Source organism: Myotis davidii, unplaced genomic scaffold (assembly GCF_000327345.1).
Source record: "Myotis davidii unplaced genomic scaffold, ASM32734v1 scaffold93, whole genome shotgun sequence".
Lineage (NCBI taxonomy): Eukaryota > Metazoa > Chordata > Mammalia > Chiroptera > Vespertilionidae > Myotis > Myotis davidii.
In genome coordinates, this window is record NW_006292095.1 from 4093951 (window position 1) to 4104064 (window position 10114).

The window sequence follows — 10114 nt, forward strand, 5'->3', positions numbered from 1 at the left end:
AAGTACAGCCTCCAAAGTGAACACAGACTCTCTCAGAAGCCTGGTTTGGGGTGTGAGATGGGTGAGATGGGCAAATATCTGGATTTACTGAGACCTGCATGCTGCCAGCCAAATCCAATGAGAAGGACCAGGAGGAGGATCACAGCCCACAACCCAGAGCCCTTCCTGGATAAGAGCAGTTGGTGCCAATCCCCAGCATCTGGGGCCTCAGGCAGTAAACCCAAGTGGGTGGTGGGAGAGCTGTGGAGAAGAGCTCGGTTTGCTGGGTGTAGATGGGAATGCCTGGTTGAGATGACTATCTTCAGTTAAGGGCCCTGAAATGACGGAAGAGAGAAAAACAGACAGGCAGGAAAATTGGTCCACACTTAGTTTATTGTTTCCTTCAGCTGTGACTAGGAGAGGGATGGTAGACTTTCTATTTCTCAGTGAGACATTCAGTATTATCCATTGGCTTCTGAAGAAATCACTAGTTACTGTGGAAGAGAACAAAGACACACATGCTTAAAGTACTGAGAGCAAATAAATTCCCTTGCACTGCAAAACGTACAAAGAGTTGGGGTATTGGCAAGTAAAAAATTCATATGGTAGAAAAAAGAATTTTAGAAAGAATTTTTGTAATTTTGCTTGTGATATTACTTGGCTATCACTTACCCTACAATTTTCTGAGATTTTTTAGGAAAAATCATATTTAATGAGAAGTATTTGCGAATGAGAAAATCCAACATTTTTTCCTACATACAATGAAATGTTCATGAATTAACATTCTGCAAATCTTTGCAATTTTTAGAAATTTAAATACATGTTTACTTTTTCATGTCGTGCAGCAATCATTTTTGTTTTTCATGTTATAGACAATTTTTTTTGGAACTTGGAAACTCACAGGCCTTATGCATTCTGACTATAGTGCCTAATGGATAAAGTGGCCCTGATTCATTTTACAGGCTAATTTACATATCGTATATCTTATTACATTCAATATTTTAATTCCATCCTCTCCTCAAGAACAACTTCCCAAATAACTTAAAAGAATTTTAAGAAACTAAAGAAAAAAGACTAAGTGACTTAAATGCCCATTCAAGGTTAGTAAGGATTAATAGACTATTTTTATATATTACTTTACCAATTCACCTACCCAATAAATAACTTAGGAATTAGTTGTGGATTATGAATTTCACTGTCATTTCAAACATTTATTTTGAGACATCTCTTAATGTACTCACCTAGTGTTTTAGGTCTGGGTGTTTTCCTGTGATTCCGAGCTAAATAAATAAGGAAATAATACAATCTGACAAACTTACAATTTTTATGAAAGTTTCTTCTTTCCTTTCAAAATTTTGATGAAAGAGAAATATCAGCCAAATTTATATTTTATACTAATTATCGAGTGTCGAAATCAAACTATTGGGCCTCTTTTCTATTTATATATTCACAGACTTCTTATGTCAGAACCCCCAACAAAAAGAATAAAGAAGTAAAAGAATAAATTGAAGACAGACTGAGTTTAATTGACAGAGAAAACAATATAGATCAGTTATAAACTTCAGTGATAGTATAGTTTTATCCTTCACATCCTTCCATCACCATTTATCTCCCCTTTACCCTCTTTGACCTCCCCCAACCCCCATTTACTCTGATCATCAACATACTGTTGTCTGTGTCTATATGGTTGTGTTTTGGGGTTTTTATGTTTGTTTGTTTTGCTTAATTCCTTTACCTTTTTTGCTCAGCCCCCTATCATCTTCCCCTCTGATGGCTATCAGTCTGTTCTCTGTACTTATGAATATGATTCTATTTTGTTTGTTAGTTGTTGTTTTTTCATTAGATTCCACATGTAAGTTAAATCATATAGTATTTGTCTTTCTCTGACTGTCTGATTTCACTTAGCATAATAATCCCCAGGTCCATCCATGCTGTCAAAAGAGTAAGATTTCCTTCTGTATTAAAGCCGAATAGTATTCCATTGTGTAAATGTACCACAGTTTTTATACCCACTCACCTACTGAAGGATACTTGGTCTGCTTCCAAATCTTGGTTACTGTAAATAATGCTTCAATAAACATAGGGGTGTATAAATTCTTTTGAATTAGTGTTTGGGGTGTCTTCAGATATATTCCCAGAAGTGGAATTGCTGGGTCATAGGCAGTTCCATTTTTAATTTTTTGAGGTAACTCCATACTGCTTTCTGCAGTAGCTGTACCAGCCTGCACTCCCACCAACAGTGCCTGAAGGTTCCCTTTTCTCCACATCTTTGCCAACACTTGTTATTTGTTGATATACTGATGATAAGCTATCACCTCAATAAATTTAATAAAATAAAAAACTAGATTCTACTTCTGACTCTTTCATTAACTATCTTGATGGCCTTGGTCAAGACAGCAACTATTTGAAAACTATGTTAATCATCTATAAAGGAGAAGGTTCTAATACTGTATGATGAAAAAATTAAAATTTGGCAATAAATAACAATGTGTGAACTATAAATGAGTAAGTAGTTGGGAGATATGTTAGGAGTTTTTGTGGAGAAATTTTCAGAAATAGTTTAAGTGGGAAGAAAAGCATGTCTTGTGTTGGGTAAGGTAGCAGAAGGCAAAAAGTGAAAGGAAAAAAAAGCTTAGTTTGCATGTTGAAATTTCCTATTTATCTTTTATACTTATTTATACATTGAGTTTTTATATGTTTTATGAATGTATAGGCTTATGTTTCTAATGATAACCAGGATATTGATTTCACTTGGGAAAAATTAATATATATATATATATATATATATATATGTATGTATATATATAGTGTTGTGTTTTAAATTTTGTCCCCAAAAAAGCTAGGTTGAAGTCCTAACACCTGGTATTTGTGAATGTGACTTTATTTGCAGATAGGGAATTTACAGCTGTAACAACTTCAAGATAAGGTTATACTACATTAGGGTGGGCCCTAACTGCTAATGATTAGGGTCATTATACCAGGAAAGGGAGGTGTAGAGTTGTAGAGACACACAGATCCATAGGAAAGACAGCCATGTGAAGACGAAAGCAAAAGCTGGAGTGATGCAGCAGCAAGTCAGGAACACCAACGACTGCTGGCAACCACCGGAAGCTGAGAGAAAGGCATGGAGCACATTTTTCCTCAGAGCCTCCAGAAGGACCCAATCCTGCTGACAACTTTGGTTTTGGACTTTTAGCCTTCTGAACTGTGAAATAATAAATTTCTGTTGTCTTAAGCCAAAATAAATAAATAACCTTAAACTATAGTGGATGCTATGGCAGTAAAACACAGCAACAGTGTCAAGTGACATTACTAAAATTTAAATAAAAATAATTATCCCAAAACTGTTTCCCTGTGCACACTAAGCCAGAAAGACCAGTAAATTAACATTCCAAATTGTACTCCAATTGAAATGAACATTTTCCTATGGGTAATGCTATCATCTCTCACTCTGTGTAGGTGAATAAGGCTCCTAGGAGAGATGATATAATGAAAGAAGAAATGGAGGCAATTATAACATTATAGACATACGTGTGTGTGTGTGTGTGTGTGTGTGTATTTGTCATTGTGGGTGGTTTTTTTGTTTGTTTTGGCTGCCTATGCATGTGAAGACCTCATATAAAAAAATAAAGTGTTATAACTAAGTGATACAAAAGTAATCATTCATTCATTCAACAAGTACAACTAACTCTTGAACAACATGGGTTTTGACTGACCCTGTGCAGTCAAAAATCTGGGTATAACTTTAATCCCCAACAACTTACTACTAACAGCCTACTGTTAACCAGAAACCTCATTACATTAATAGTTAATTAACAATTATTTTCTATCTTATATGTGTTATATACAGTATTCTAATAATAAGCTAGAGGAAAGAAAATATTATTAAGAAAACATTGTAAGGAAGAGAAAATAAATTTATAATATTCTATGTGTTTACTGAAAAAAATCCATATACATGTGGACCCACACAGTACAAATCTGTGTTTTTTAAGGGTCAGCTATATTTATTAAGCACTTACTATTAACCAAGAACTCAGTTACATGCTGGCTACACAATGCTGACCAAACTAAACATGGCCTTTATCCTCTAAAATGGCAATGTATGATAAGACATAAGCCCAAGGTAAGGAAAAGGCTAACTGAGGCCTTACTGCTGAGTTTGAGCACCATAATAGCTCCATAGCACCGAGAGGACATAATAATGGAAATTATTTTTTAGTTTGTTAATAGTGACTCGTGACTGCAAAGTGTCACCATGAGAATAAGATCATAGTAATAAATGAGAAGTAAAGGACAGGAATAGAAGGCATTCCTATGAAGGGAAACCTGGAATAAGAGGAATTATACAACCAATGTGCAGCCTAAAAAGTTTACTCTGTGGATTTGGATGTGTCTTGGAATAGCAGTGGGCTTTGGAGGAATCTAGAAGGTATAAAACAGCCGCTAACCAAGTAAATAAAGAATTTTTAAATCAGAGTGGGAGGAGTGAAAACTCTCAACTATTTTATATCTGCTGAAGAACCCCAAACCCAAAATTGTTAGATCTAAGAAATTAAACACTTATTGTATTATTACATAGAGATATCCACCTTTTGGGTAGTAGGGGGGGTCTAATTATAACTACTTTGTAATACTGAGAGGCAATGGAAGAAATGGAATTATTGTTCCTTTATGATGTTTTTCTTCAGCAAATTTTTTTAAGTGACCATGGTAAGCAAGCATTCACTCAGCTATGCATGAATGTACACATTGAGTTTCTAGCTGAAGAATCTCCAAATAAAGAAGTAAACTTCCCCAATTATGAGTTAGCTCCATAAACATTACCAATCATCCAAGAGTAAACTCTCTATATACATTAACAAACTGGAGGAATGAAGACATTTATTTAGGTAAATACTCACTAGCTACTAGATTGACAAATATAAATAGGTTATTTTTTGGTATAGTACTGTACCAATTTTTGCTGCTCAATTAATACTTAGGAATTAACTGATTATCAATTGGTTCATCTTATTTTTCAACATACTTGTTTTAAGAAATAATCCCTAATTTACTTACTTGGCAATATCTGTTTGCCTGCTGCTTTCTGATCTGGATCTAAATGAGAGTGAAAATAATGGTTCTAAGTTCATTCTTTTAAAAATCTGCCTTTGTTAAAAAATGAAAGTCAGGCCATTCTATAACCTGAATTAACTCTTTTAGAGCACTAATCACCACTAATGAATAAACTCAAATTACTACTAAATTAGGGTATGCAAATAAATAACATTCTCAATTAATAAACTATATAAATTCATAATACAATACAAAAAAGATAATAATGAATATCAAATTCAAATCCCAAACTAGGAAAAGGAAGAAATAAACACATTTGTTTTCCTCCTTATCACTACCCAGCACAGAACATATGCTTGATCTTGAATGCCTCATTCTAACCTTCAGGATCTAACCTAATGTTTTATCTACTGATAAACAAAGTATTACAGGTCATGATTTAAAATCCTCACTGACTTCTAGACAATCAGGCAGACTGGGCTGAAGGGTTATGTACCCCTCCAACCCCACAAATACAGATATGTTGAAAAAAATATCACAAAATACCAATCAACATTTTAAAAAGAAAGGGACATTTCTAATATAGTTTGAAAGAACAAAAGGTAAGTAAGAATGAAAGCAAGATGACTCCAGAGTTCCATCAATCCATTGTACACATTAGGTTATAAATGAAGACCTCCTGGAAGCTGCAACTAACCTTCTCCAAATTTGGAAGCCATGAAAGGCCATTCCATCCATGAAACAGATGGTAAAAGCTTCCACCATTAGTCTTTAGAATGTGGCAAGGAAGTTTCTTTAGAAGTATAGATGGAGAAGGATCACCTAGAGACACAAGCGCCCTAATTGCTTTAAAAAAAGAAGTGGTTTAAGAATATGAACAAAAATATCACATAGAGCCGAACCGGTTTGGCTCAGTGGATAGAGCATCGGCCTGCGGACTGAAGGGTCCCAGGTTCGATTCCGGTCAAGGGCATGTACCTTGGTTGCGGGCACATCCCCAGTGGGGGGCGTGCAGGAGGCAGCTGATCGATCTCTCTCATCGATGTTTCTAACTCTCTGTCCCTCTCCCTTCTTCTCTATAAAAAAATCAATAAAATATTTTTAAAAAAAAATCACATAGAGAATCAGGAACCTTAAGTCTTTAACAAGTATAGGTTCTGGATACCAATTCATGCTTCCACTGAATTCTCTACCTGCAGGTCTAACAAATGCTGTAAAAATGTATGGCTTAAGAAGATAAAACAAGAGCTAACCTCCCCTGGGAGGATTCTACAAAAAGGATATGAAGAATTATCATGAAAAAATCCTGGCTGCTTAAGATGGCGTTACAATCAATGAAAAAAACCCACTAAAAGGTAATGTCCACAGCCAGAGCAAACTAAAGAATTCATACACCAAGAATTACAGGTAACAGAAAAACTTCAACAAAAGAATGCTTAGGGTTTCCATACAGATCAATAAAGGAGCTCTCTTGTTAGGGGCTAAGGCAGCTGGTGACTTAAGGTGAAGCCGATGCTCACTTCCATTGCAAAAAAACCTAGGGCTTTTAAGAATCATGTTAAATCTACTTAGCCTTCACTGTATAAAGTAACAATAAGGTTTAGATGACACCACATCTGTTTATAACATGGTTTAATAAATATTTTAAGCCCAGTATTGAAACTTATTGCTCAAGAAAAAAAAAAGATGTTCTTCAAAATATTACTGCTTCTGATGATGTATCTGGTTACCTAAGAATGCTGATAAAGCACCCTGACAACAAGATTAGTGTTGGTTTTATGCCTGCTAACCCTACATCCTTTCTGCAGCTCACAGATCAAGGAGCAATTTCAACATTCAAGTCTTATTATTTAAGAAATAGAATTTTGTAAGGCTATAGCTGCCATAGACAGTGATTCCTCTGATAGATCTGTGCAAAGGAAATTGGAAACCTTCTGCAAAGGATGACTTCAGCGGAGGAAGCACCTGCAGGTGTGGTGGAAATGGCAGGAGAATTAGAATTAGAAGTGGGGCCTGAAGATATGACTGAACTGCTACCATCTCATGATACAACTTGAGCAGATGAGAAGCTGCTTCTTATGGCTGAGCAAAGAAAGTGGTTTCTTGAGAGAGAACCTACTTCTAATGAAGATGCTGTAAAGATTGTTGAAGTGACAACAACAGATTTAGATTATAACATAAACTAAATTGATAAAGTAGTGGTGGGGTTTGAAAGGACTGTGGGAAAATGCTATCAAACAGCCTCACGTGTTACAGAGAAACCATTTGTGGGGGGAAAAAAGAGTCAACTGATGAGTCAAATTTCATTGTTGTCTCATTTTAAGGAATTGCCACAGCCACCCCCGCCTTCAGCAACCACCCCCTTGAGCAGTCAGCAGCCATCCACACTGAATGAAACAAGGCCCTCTACCTGCAAAAAGGTCATGACTCACTGAAGGATCAGATGATGGTTAGCAATTTTTAGCAAGAAAGGATTTTAAATTACGTACATTGGTTTTTACAACACAGTGCTGTAGCACACTTAATAGGTTATAATATAATGTAAATGTAACTTTTATGGGCTCAAGGAAACCAAAAAATTCACATTATTACAATATTCACTTTATTGCAATGATCAAAACCAAACCTGCAATATTTCCAAGGTAGGACTACACATCCTTTTTTATTAATTATACATTTCCTATTTCTTATTAGAGCAAGCTATTTTATTTCTTGTTTCTTCAAAGTAGACTTCCAAATGAATAAAAGACTTTTCCCAAAAAGTAAAATCTTATACATTAGTAACCTGGTTTCAAGGCATTACTTCACCAACTGCAGGAGTTCAAACAAAATGTAGAACTGAATTGTGAATCATTAATTTATTTTTAATTTTTAAAATGTGTATTAAGAAACTTTCTAATTTACTTACCCGGTACTATATGTGTGAACACTGCCTTCTGATCTGGAAAGTGAAAGACATAGAAAATAATGTCTCAAGTTACTCCTAGGAAAGTTTGCCTACTGCATGAATAAGAGGCCATTTTATAAGCATTATTATCTCTTTACTAGACTGGTTATCAATTAAGAAAATAATGTCCAAGGTCACTGAAGAAAGATGCCAATAAATAACCTTATGTAGCCGTATACCTCATCCAGAAAGAATGCAAATGTCCAATCCCACAGTGAGCAGAGTGTTAAGAGGACACAGATTTGCCTTGCTTTTTGCTTGTCACTTCTAAATACAAAATATAGGTTTAATTCTGAATGCCTGATTCTTACCTTCATACCTCACTTTTTAACTTTGTATTTATTGATAAAGAAATGCTACACTTGGTAAATGTAAACCCCTACTGACTTCTAGGCACTGCTGCAGAGTAGGCAGGCAAGATATTTGTCCTCTCCGTTCCTCACACAGAGGAGTGCTGAAAAAAAACATAAAAATTTAATACATAGCTGAGGTTAAAAACAAGAAAAGACTTCTCCTGATGCTAGTAAAAATAAAAAATAGAATTCAAAGGATAAACAGGAGCTAAAACTGAATGACTCCAGGGATGTCTACGCCAGTGATACACCTTTGGGTCTAGAGATTTAATTCCTTAGAAAGAAATCAAGTCCAAGATCTTTGCATGTCATAAAACTGTGAGTGAGCACCTTAATTAAACCTGGGAGCCAGGAGGACCATACCACCCATGAAACAGGGATAATAAAAATTCTGACCATAGAATTATACATTTGAAACCTATATACTGTTATTAACCAATGTCACCCCAACAAATTTAAAAAAAAATTTAAGTGCACATAGGAGGGAAGAAATAAAAAGTTTGTCTCAAGATTAAAAAAACAGACAAACCAAAAAACAGCAACACAAACCTCTGAATGTAGAAAAAATGAGGATATATAGATGGGAAAAGTGCATCAATGAAGGAATCCAAAGCCTTTAAAAAGTATACTTTCGGGATCCTAGTTCACAAACTACAAGTTCCTGAACACCATGTATAGCAATTGTAGAAATAGCTTTGCTTTAAAAGCAGGAAAAAAAAGAGAACCCACATGTATGTGTCTTCAACTAGGGCATGCAGAATTCTCATGGGAAAATCATCAGCACTGAGGATAAAAGAGTCTACAATTACAAACCACTAAACATGAGTGTCAGCAATCACAGCAATCAACAAAGTCATGCTCCAAGAAATACAGCACAGTCCTTGCTGGTTTGGCTCAGCACATAGAGTTTTGGCCTGCAACTTAGGGGTCCCAGGTTCGATTCTGGTCAAGGGCACATGCCTGGGTTGTGGGCTCAATCCCCACATTGCAGCTGATCAATGGTTCTCTCTCATCACTGATGTTTCAATTGCTCTCTCCCTCCCTCCCTCTCTGAAATCAATCTATATATATAAAAGCCTAAGCGACCTTACAACGGAACGACCAGGAAGTGGGTGGGTGGCGGTGGACACAGGCAGCAAGGGAAGGAGGGAGGGTAGGAGAGGTAGGGAACTTGATTGGCTCAGATCTCCGGCCAGGCCTAGGGACCCCACCCATGCATGAATTTTGTGCACTGGGCCTCTAGTAAAAATATATTTTTTAAAAAAGTGGAAGAAATACAACACAATTTATTTTTAAAACTTTAAGATAAGAACATTTAGAATATCCATAAAGATCTTTGCAGGAATAGATTCTATAAGTCTAAAACAGGAAAAGATGAAAAAATAGTTGATGAAATGAAAGAGTAACTTCAGGAAATAAAACAAATGTGAGATATGCAATTATAAATGATAAAGACATATTTCCAATTCTGGCCGAGGTGGAGTAACAGACTGAACTTACCCTCCCACCTGAAACAACCAGAAATCCTGACAAGATATATGAAACTGTGATTTTAGACATTTAATATGTTAATGCAGTATAGTGATCTCTGAGAGAAGGGAATAAAAAAGATGAGACCTATATTTGACCCTTCTTATTGCCTGGTGAGAATTTCCAGTCTGTAGCACAGCAAGGAAGACGTAGGCAGAGCCGGAGGTTTCTCTGATTTGAGGTAACAGAATAGGGAGTCTAGGAAGGGAAAGGCAGCTAGAATTCACAGGACAAAATAGGAGAAAGG

General features: G+C 35.9%; 1 long non-coding RNA gene across 1 annotated transcript in view; it reads right to left on the reverse strand.

Moving 5' to 3' along the window:
• Positions 1-353: 353 nt before the first annotated feature.
• The window catches only part of LOC107183373, an 18117-nt gene continuing 8356 nt past the window's right edge, over positions 354-10114 (reverse strand). Inside the window, exons 2-5 of the long non-coding RNA XR_001514160.1 lie at positions 7946-7978; positions 5041-5079; positions 1221-1259; positions 354-473 (exon numbers count right to left, since the gene is read on the reverse strand). This is a non-coding gene — a long non-coding RNA (uncharacterized LOC107183373). The remainder of the gene's footprint in view (positions 474-1220; positions 1260-5040; positions 5080-7945; positions 7979-10114) is intronic.